Source organism: Petaurus breviceps, unplaced genomic scaffold (genome assembly GCF_028583685.1).
Source record: "Petaurus breviceps papuanus isolate PSGF00001 unplaced genomic scaffold, PetGlider_PUasm1.0 126, whole genome shotgun sequence".
In the NCBI taxonomy this organism is placed as follows: domain Eukaryota; kingdom Metazoa; phylum Chordata; class Mammalia; order Diprotodontia; family Petauridae; genus Petaurus; species Petaurus breviceps.
In genome coordinates, this window is record NW_027185655.1 from 27,768,983 (window position 1) to 27,780,236 (window position 11,254).

An 11,254-nucleotide genomic window follows, 5' to 3' on the forward strand; every position below is an offset into this window, starting at 1 on the left:
CCCCTCCCACATTTCTTTGCTAATTTTATCTGTTTTGAAGTATCTTTGGGTTCCAGTAATTTTGAAATTCTTATCCATAATCTTATCCAAATTTTTATTCATAATCTCCACCATTATATGGGATACAAAATTTTTGTTCTGTTTTTCAAATTTAGATTATTTTAGATTTTATCTAAATAAATAAATCTAAAGCAAGTTCAGATTTATTTGATCACTAGACTTTTATAGGGACTGGAAAGGTAATATAAATCTAGCAAAAAAGACTAATACAATCAATTCTTTTTCACTCGCGTGTGATAGAAGTGTGTGTTCTACTGTAGAAAAACATTGGCAAAAGGTCATTTCTCATAACTTCATCAAGAATATTCTCAATGAATATGTGCACTTACAAAAAAATATAGAGATGGCAAAACAGCTATATGGATTTTAGTTATTAATATTATCTCAGAAGTGTTTTCAGGGAAGAGGTAACAAGGTCAATTTTTTTTCCTTTAGACTCTGGAATCCTATCTTTCAGATAATTTGAATATTGATCCCTTTATATAACTGTCATCTCTCATGATTCTGTTGCCTCCTACATAGGGCATATCTATTCTAGCTATTCTTAACATCTTTGTTTTCTTTAGCACTGTTTCTACTTCCTCAGGGAACAAATCAAGGACTGTGGGATTAGATTCCAAATGTCTTAGCTTCACAATTATTGATGGAGAAATGGATTTGTTATATTAAAAAAATGTACTAGTCCTTTTGTATTTCTTTTACTCCTTGTCCTCATTCTAGCTTTATTTTAAATATTTTAGGGATGACTCCATTTACTTGGGTATCTTTTTGTTTGTTATTGTTGTTTTTTTTTTCGCTTTTTGCAGGGCAATTGGGGTTAAGTGACTTGCCCAAGGTCACATGGCTAGTTCTTTGTGTTAACTGTCTGAGGTAGGCTATGAACTCAGGTCCTCCTGAGTGCAGGGCTGGTGCTCTATTCACGGCTCCACCTAGCTGCCCTTAGTTGGGTATCTTACAAAGTATTATGTAAACTTTTCCCTCTTTTTCTACCTCCATTGTTTCTTGCTCTTTTTGAAGCAATGTTCTTTATAGTCTAACACTTTTCTCCTATATGAGATTTTATTTTTTACAAACAAGCTTCTATCACCTCTGCTTGACAAGGAGCCCGAATGTGTGCTCACTGAAATAGTTTCTACTTTCTTTTCCCCTCATACATAGCTGATTTATATCAGTTAAGCTTTCTTAGGATATGACAATAGTTGATGCATTGAATTGCACTTAGTATTCATTTATATGCTGAATAATTGTTTGTGTATGGGGGGAGGGGTGTTTGTTTCAATAAGTTATCCATATAATTTCTCTACCTCACTCTCTGAAACATAGTTTAGCTCATAAACTGTAATGATTTTCATGGTGGTCTTTTTTCAAATGCCATCATGAACAGGATGATATGAGATGACCAACTCCATGAACTTCTTTATTTGCCTCTTCAAGGAGAAACTGGGAACCATTTTTTTCATTTATTGGTCATTTTCTTTTGTCTTTCTCTTTCACTTATAACAAGAATGTCAAACCTGATATGATTTAGTTACTGTAATCTAATAGGATGTCTACCTGGGATTTATTGGAGAAGTATCTCACACATAGAGTACCAACAGCTAGGCTTAATGGTTACAGACAGTTTAAAACTGAAATTTTTAGTACTTTTTATTTATTTTTAAATGATTCTGCTACTGTCCCAGAAAAAAGACCCAGGGGAGCACAGAGGTCTGAGGGGCACGTTGTGTTTCCTTTGTTTCATGAGTCACAAGAACCATTATTTAATGGCCAGCCTGAAGGGGATAACCTCTCATCACTTTGCTAGGTTGGTTTTTGGAATGACTCAATGACTAGCACTATTAAGCATCTATGTAAAGAGGTATATAGAGCTAGGTATTAGAAATGCAAATCCAAAAGTAAAGCAGTGAGTTGTAGGACACAAGGAGTTTACATTCTAATGAGGAAGATTCTCTTTGTCTCACTCACACACAACACACACATACATGTATGTGTGCTTATATGTACATATCTACATGAATATACATGGTCACGTGGGCATGTATGTGTACATATGTGCATATATACATGCATATAATTTGCAAAGGGAATTTTGTTCTAGAGTATCACAGGGATTGTGATGAGCCATTATCATACTCATGTCTACCAAAGTAGCACTAATTACTTACTGTTTTCAGAGATAGAGATAGAAAGTGGAGTGGGAAAATGACAAGATGCCCAGGTAAACCTTGATTTCCTGGTGGATGGCTAGATAGACTATTGAACATGGGCTGGGGTCACAGATTTCATAATTTCGCACTCACTTATCAAGACAGCTGTACCCCAGGAACTGGGGAGGATCATTTCTGGAAGTTAGGCTCACCATTGCAAGTGAAGAGAAAAATACTTAAAAATATCTTGTTGAAAGAAGACACTTAAAACCTTTGCAATATGGTAGAACATTCCAGATCTTGTATTCCACTAAGAAGATCTGGGAGAAACCAGGGTGACCTTCATACTCAATCAGAGTAGACACTGAGATTTTAGGCCTGTATGTGTGTTTAGTTCTACTCTTTAACAGACAGATAGACAGACAGGCAGGCAGATGTAAATATACTAATCTAAAATACTTTAGTCTGATGATGTCAATTCCATGAGTGTCAGTTAATTCCCCTGAAACAATATTAGAAGATGACTTCAGGAGTAGTTTAGGTGAATTAATTTCATCAAATGAGCGGGTCAAAGAGATATTCCAGGTTTAATAAATACTAATAGTTGGTATTGTCTTCAGAAAGAACAATTTTTAAAGCTTGACTCCTTATCCACACTTCAGAGGACAAGCCTTTCAATTACAAAGTCTGTAATAGAATAGTGCTGTTATACCCTTCACAATTCTTGCTCTCTTTTTGAGATCTTTGTAATCCTCTGCCCTTTACAAAATAGAGAAAAGTTATAGAGACCAATTGCATTAAAATGTATCTTGTTCTGATACCTTGACCTTCCCCCTCATCTCCCCTTTTCTGGTTGATTTATTAAGTTTATAAGTAGCCAGTATAAAGTAAAAGTAACAGGAAGCAATCTTGCAAAGGGAAAGCTAGAAGTTACTTACAGACTATCCCACAGATCAAAGAAACATTACGGTTGCAAAATGTATCATAAGTTAACTGCTAAATGAGGGGAAGTCAGCTAGGCCTTACTGTAAGAGCCTTAGTGTGAGGAGGGTTTAACTGCTATGATGTATTAAAGCCTCAAATGAGTTCCAGACATGGGTAGTCAGACCAACTGAACACCAAATGTTGATGATAAGTTCAACTTCGAAATGCTGTGGATATGCTAGTGAATTAATCCTAAAGTGGGAAAGAAAAAGAGTCTGTCCCCCACAGAACTATAAAAATAAGACCCCAAATTCCTGCCCCCAAGTACCTTTATGTCTCTTTCAGATCATTTGAACCCCAATAAATGCCAAAGCCTGAACTAATCAACCAGACACAATTTGCTTTGCTCTAAAAATGCCCTTTCCTGTGTCAGCAACTTTATGACCAAATGAGGCCTATCAGGAGCATTCTTCCTGTTTGTAACCACTAAAGCATAGGATGCGCAGGATCAGACTTTGTCTTGAACAGTGGGACTTCTCTTCTGTTTGTATCCTATGGACATATGCTATACAGGGGAAACATACGTATCTTGGAATGGTAATTTCCAACTGACACTTTGTCAGTCATCTTGTATTAATCAACTAAGAAACTTCCTTTCTCATCGTATAGTTAAACACGTCTGGAGCCATAAATCTGAGGGACGTAGGCAACCTGAATCAGGATTGTTCTAAAATGTATTTAAGCCTGGTCATTCTTTTATCAGTCAGTCAGATTCTACATTCTGACTCCATGTACAGACATGTTTGTTAGCTTTGTCTAGCTTTAAGGAAGTAAACAATATGAATTTGTATGCCACCTTACCTGTTTGCCTCTTTTAACCAAATTTTCAGGTTGCCAAGGTCCCCATAAATCTAGAGTTCCCAACTCTGATCCATAGTTACATACGTGACTTTTCCCCTCCCCATTCTCTTCCCTGTACTGCCTGCCATGCTCCACCATCCCACACCAGTCCTCACTGTCTGCCTCTCTAAATCCTGCCCCCACATTGTTTGTCACAGTACTTTCTGTCCTTTTCGCCCCTGTACCATTCATGCCCTTTTAAAATGTGACTGAACTCTCTACTGTCACTGTGGTGTTTCCAAAAAGTATCCAGAGAACTGAGTGTGCCTGCCCCAGTATGACTCAGAGGGAATCCCTTGTGGTTCCATTCCCTTATATTCAACAAATAATTCCATAAATTAATGAACAATTCACCGATCAAGTGATTTGACAAATATGTGAGACAAAAAGTAAAACTACAAGGAAAAGACCATTTAGAGGTATACATTTCATAATGTAATGTGGAACATGTGGGTATATGAGGGGAAATTAAATCAACAAGGAAATGAAATGGCAAAGGCAAAGTTAATCTACTTTCTTGATTCTTCTCAATCTAATGTTGGGTTCATGTTTTTAGTCAAATATTTTTACTTATAGGCCTCTATAAATCAACAAACCACATTTTTTTTTGCCTTTTGGAGGGCAATTGGGGTTAAGTAATTTGCCTAAGGTTACACGGCTAGTTTTTTTTTTTTTGGTGTGTGTGTGTGTGCGTGTGTGTGTGTGTGTGTGTGTTAAGTGTCTAAGGCCAGACCCAAACTCAGATCCTCCTGACCCCCAGGCCAGTGCTTTACTCACTGTGCTACCTAGCCACCCTTAAACCACATTTCTTAAGCTGCTATTATAAGCAAAACTGCATTAGGATATGAGGGAGATAAAGAATAGTTTTCAAAAGTCAAGGAGTTTATAATATGTTGGGTAGACTAAACAAATTCCCAAACAAATAAAAAACCCGGAACATATTGATTTAAACAAATAGAGACCAACATTTTGCTATGAGAGTTTCAAGGAGGAAGAGATTTCTGCTTAATGATGATCTTGACGGAAAGTTATCACCTTTTGTACTAGACCCTATACATGACTAGGTCTGTAAATCTAAACCTGGGAGGTCAGGAAGACAGCAAGGCCCACTCTAAAGGAAGTTATTTTTCTTTTTGCTTTTTTTTGGAGGGCAATTGGGGTTAAGTGACTTGCCCAAGGTCAAACAGCTAGTAAGTGTTAAGTGCCTGAGGCCAGATTTGAAAGCAGGTCCTCCTGACTCCAAGGCCAGTGCTCTATTAACTGTACCACCTAGCTGCTCCCTAAAGGCAGTTTTTAAAGGAACAAATTGTCTTTTCCTGAAAGTTGATTCGTTCAATAACTTAAAGGAGTCACCAACCTTTCTCCATTCTAGTTGCTTTAGCAGTAACTCTGAAATAATAAAGCCAACCTCACCTGCAGGGTGATTTCTGTTATAATCATATTAATAACGGACATTTATAAAATTCTCTAAAGTTTGTAGGGTACACAAAAGATCATCATTGCTAGAGTCTCAGAACATCTGATGTAGCATGACAGATAATATTATCTCCATTTTTTGAGTTGAGGAATCTCAGGATCTGAGAAAGGAACCATCTTGTTTGTCTCTATACATCTGGTGAATGTCAGAGATAGAATGTGGGCCAGGGTCTGCCTGACTCAAAGACCAATGCTGTTTCCACTAAAGCATCTTTTCAAATAACAATAAGCCATCTCATTTACTCATGAATGAATAACTAAGAAAAAGATGCCCTCTGTCACCCCTAATCACACAGGATAGAACAGAAACACTTTTTCTTCATTTCTTTGGTTTTCAGTTATCTGGTAATTCTGCATGGCAATTTAGATCCTAAACCAGCAAAGACAAGTAAGTGCTTCAAGTTCTTGCTACCCACCTAACTGCAAGGCCCTGGCACTAGGGACAAAAGTAATAGCATAAATTGCAATTATTACCTTTTGCAGAGACAATGAATAACTAATGAATTTTAATCAAGTCCTATTAACAGCTGGAGTTTAACAATGTTCAAAACCAATGTGGTACTGACCTCTTCACTTCAGACATATAATTTGACCCCGCCCCTTTTTAATAGTTTGAAGGAATATTTGAACTAAAAAAGAGTGATTCGTAGCATTATCATAACTGAACATATTTACTCACCATGAAACAGTCAGATGACCTTTATATTGCACATTTAAATAACTCAACCAAATTTCCCAGAACAGCTTATATGGGAAGTAATTCTTTACCCAGAGAGAGTGAAATTAGAATACAGCAGATGAAAGGAAAAGTTAATAGCAGTGAAAAGAGGTCACAGAATAAAGGTAATTATTTATTTGTGTACAATGCTAGGTACTCAATATTGATTGCTACTGGTGGTATTTTTATGCTTGTAATGACTCAGACTATGCATTTCCAACTTCATATCTAGAAACAGACTATTGCATTGGTGTGGAATAATAGTTAAATTTATGCATACCCATTTGAAATAAGTACTTAGAGAGTGAACCCACTGTGGGGGGTAGGGTGGAGAAGAAGGACAGAGAGTATATCCCAGAGGGATTTTTGTTTATTTGTTTTAACAGCTGATTTAAAAAACACCTCATGCACATAATAACTATAAACACCTAAACAGGTATTATTTCTTATCTGGTCAAGGACTGACTTCCAGGTTTCCATGACAACCCAGTTTGTTCAATGCTCTCCTTAGGCAGCTACTGATTACACTTTGAATTGTATTTGCATTTGTGATTAAGGAAGAGTATAAAAGGACTGAGCTAAAGAATTTTAAAAGGCAATAAGAGGATAAAAGGCCTTTCAATCAATGTTTCTCAGCAGCTTTAATTAAAGAAAATAATGAAAGAGGAGATGCTGAAATTTCAGAAACTTTTATTTAATGGCTGACTGACTTAAAACAATATTAAATACAGGTATGAGCAGTAGCCTGAATCTCCAACAAATTGAAGGGTTATTAATATTAGTTATTGGGAGCAGTTAGAATTTTTTTTTAATTTTCTAGCAATGGTCTATGCAGTTTCTTTGGGGGAAAATATGGTCTTCTAATACCATATTAAAATGAAAAAAACTTTAAAAAATGTTTAGGATAGGGGCGGCCAGGTAGCATAGCGAGTAAGGGCATTGACCCCAGAGTCGGGATAACCTGGGATCGAATCTGGGCTCGGACACTTAGCACCCACCCAGAAACACCTGACTATATAACCTTGAGCAAGTTATTTAACCCTGATTGCTTAAAAAAAATGTTTAGGATAGCATAGTTACTGCAAATTGGTTGATGCATGTTTAGATGCAAGTATAAGATCTTGGAAGTCATTCAATATCAGTTTTCCTTTTTTATAGATCAGGAAGGTTGTGCAATTTACTTTTGGTCATAGATAGAAAAAAAAAGTAGGAAAGGAAAGATTTAAACCCACATCCTCTGAATCCAATGCCAGTTCTCTTTTCATTGTATTACCCATATTCCAACAACTCCCAATAACACGGTTTATATTTGTCCACTGCAAACTTAGAGGAGAAGAAAACTAATATATTTGTAGTCTGAAATGACATTTTTTTTCCTTTTTTACATTTGATACATATAATTTTTAAATACTACTGGTAACTTGTTCTGGATGTGATTACTAGGTTAAGATTTGGAAAATAGGTGACAATCCTTAGATGATAGTAATATTTTATTGCAAACTACAGAGGATATATATATATAAAATTTAAAGGATTTTATTGACTTTTATTTTATTGACTTATGCTTTTGCAGAAAAGCCTTGACATTTACAAGTTAGACATCAAAGAAGATATTTGTATACACTGTATTTCACAGAGCAATTTTTAAACTTTGGGTCAGACAAAACGTTTATTTTAATAGGACTTCTATGTTATTACAGACATGAACAAAATTGGTATACTGTATTCAGAAATGAAATCAAACAGAACTTGGCAGAGTACTATGCTGTATGTCAACCTTAACACCTCAACAAGCACTACCTTCACATGGCCTCAGAAATATCTGCTGTACGTTTATTAAAATATTGACTCAGAAAATGCATCTGAGGTCACATGGAACTGTTAATAAAATAAAACCTCTTTTCCTAATGCTATGTGTTTCATTTAGAGAAAAAAAATACCCCCCTTCCCCCCCAAAATAGAGCTTTTCAAGGTATTTATTTCAAAACTAGAGATCATGAAGTACAAAGAAAGGTACAAAGAAGTGATTCCTTTTTTCATATAGACATCATCGTAATGCTTTATCAAAACTGCATTCTAGCTCAGGTGTACATGTCAGCCAGTACCAGACTGGTCATGCCACAGTCTCCTAGGATTCACAGCTGATTACAGAGGAGGATAGATTATAACATCTTCAAGCACAGGGTACACGTGTTCATGGTTTGTTCCTAGTACTATAGTCAGAAAAAGTGCTGGAATAACCATGGCAGAATTAGGAGTGAACATTTAGAGTTCAGAATTCTTCCTGAAATGAGAAGTTAAATAATCTGAAGCCTGTAACTCTTCAGTAGATTTGCTTATCATAAATAAATATCAATAGATTGGTTTCATGAGTGAGTTCCTATTAGGAGATGATTCAAAATGTAGTCTGTTTCCTCTTATCCCCACTGGGATTGGGTAAGGTATATTAAATCAAAACAGTGATAATTCACAAAAGACCACTGAGTACTGTTAGAATAAGCTAATTTTCTTTTGCAATTAACTTTTATGTGAACATTTAGAGTCTAAAGAAATCTCTCTAATAAGCTACATCCAGCAGTTTTTTTTTTATTTCAATGTTTCTTACCATGATACACAATATCATATATACCATATAATATATATGTACATATATACACACATACACACACTATAATAACACATATACCACAAAATTAAGATAAATACTTGTTACTGAAATCTATGTGGTCACATGACAATTAATTCCAAATTTAATTGAGGGGTAAAATTTTCAGGGGTATCATGATTCTTTTCCTGAATTAGGAGCACTGCATAACATACCAATTCCTTCCAGCTGTGTTTATGTTATGCTGCACTCTGAGTGTTTTCCCTAGACTGCAGATCTTTGTAAGTCCAAAGATGATGTACCATATATAACTGCCCACTGGGAGAGAAAAACTTTCCAGCTGCTTCCTTATTGTCCTGCCTACAACGATTTGTATGAGCCTAATAGCTGCCTCATTCAATCACATTTCTGGTCTAAGTTGGTAAGACCTGAATTCATATGTATTAGGCTCTGGTCTGGGGACAGGTTCATTCCAGAAACTCAACTCCAATAGCATCTGGTTCTATTTTTTTTTGGGGGGGGGAGAGGAAAGGCAAAGAAATTGGGTTTAAGTGACTTGACCAAAGTCACATAGCTAGTAAGTGTGTCAATTGCCTAAGGCAGGATTTGAACTCAGGACCTCCTTACTCCATGGCTTACTCAATGTGCTATCTAGCTGCCCCCAGCTGATTCTTTTGAGAAATCAATATGATGCCTCTTTCCTTATGGAAGGCCACAAATTCCTTATTTTCTCTGTGCTTACTCATAACCTCATTGAGAGTGGGGTAGCCTCCCTCATACCTCTAGAGGCAGGCAGCTTGATCTTGCTCCCCATACTATGTATTATAAGGCCCCACCAACATGCAAGGATAGTGTTTTTCTTTGTGAATCTCTGGCAGCACCTCTTGACAATTTTTTGTTGTTGTTGTTTTTAAAGCAATTGGGGTTAAGTAACTTGCTCAAGGTTACATGGCCAGGTGTTCCTGGGTGGGTGCTAAGTGTCTGAGCCCGGATTTGATCCAGGTCACCCAATGCTGGAGCTGGTGCTCTTACTCGCTAAGCCACCTGGCCGCCCCTACCTCTTGACAAATTTGATAGTATGCTTACAGTCATTCCCACCTGACACCATGAAACTGTATTTTGTACAGAATGCTTGTTTCTTTTTTGACTAGGAGATTAGGATGAGTATCTTTTTTTGGGTTAATTATCCAGACAAAGATTTTCACCATTTATCTTCAAGAGGTGTGTTGATACAAATTGTCAGGCTCCTGAGGGCGGGCTGCAGGTGCGGGGGGATGGGTGGGCATGATCCTTCCCCCACCAGAGGTTATATTTTGAAATTTAACAAATCGGAGTTGGGTAAGAAATTATTTCTTATGCGATGCATGGAGCAAAATTCGTGAGAGATAAATATGGTTGCCTCTACTCCTTCTTGAAGAGGAGCTAAATGACATCATTTTGCTATAGTTAAGTTACAGTGTGTTTGACTATGGCTGATCAGACCAACACGAGCTTGGAATGTTCTACCACAGATTGAGCACAAATAGTCCATGTGAACATTTGGGGTAAATTCTCTATAACTGAGCATCACATGATTCTTTTGAGATACTTGAATTCTGCTCAATTCAATTCACTGATCAAAGCACCTTCTCTGATGTGGGCATGCCATGCTGAGCAGACCTGTGCAGTGTATCCCATGTCACAAATCAATTCCAAAGTTCTTAAGGGGGACCTTGGGAGTGTCCTTTGCTTCTGACCACCATGTGAACTCTTGCCCTTTGTGAGTTTTCCATAAAAGTGTCTTTTTGGCAAGCATACTTTTACATTTGAACAACATGGCCAGCCCATCAGAGCTGCACTCTCTGAAGTAGAGTATGAGAGCCCAAAGAGGACAAGTTATAATTCTGGGTAACTTTAATGCTAGAGTAGGCTTAGATTATCAGACTTGGCAGGGAGTCCTAAGGAGGAAGGGAGTTGGAAACAGCAACAGCAAGGGTCACTTACTACTGAGGATTTGTGCATCTCAGGACCTTCTCATCACCAACACTATCTTCCATTTACCTAAATGCAATAAAACTTCATAGACGCACCCCCACAACAAACATTGGCATTTAATGGACTTCACCATCGTAAGGAGAAGAGACAAACAATACGTGAAAGTGATGATGGAAATGTGTAGTGCAGACTGCTGGACTAATGAAAGACTTATCCTCTTGAAGCTAAATATTCACATTCAATAAATACTACATCCCCAAGGCAAAATGACTACCAAAAGACCAATGTTAACAGATTAGAGCTCTTCACTGAGAGAGAACAATTAATTTGTTGTTAAGTTGGAGGGGAAGTTGAGTCAATACACAGTTGGGAAGAGTGGAGCAGAAAAGGAGTGGGCAGTTTTCAAGATTTGGTGTATAGTAGTGCATTTGCTCATTTGGGCCAGACCAC

At 37.0% G+C, this 11,254-nt stretch overlaps 1 pseudogene; it reads right to left on the reverse strand.

Moving 5' to 3' along the window:
* Nucleotides 1-9,023: 9,023 nt before the first annotated feature.
* Nucleotides 9,024-10,937, reverse strand: LOC138169276 (protein NipSnap homolog 2-like; annotated as a pseudogene).
* Between the last annotated feature and the right edge of the window lie 317 nt (nucleotides 10,938-11,254).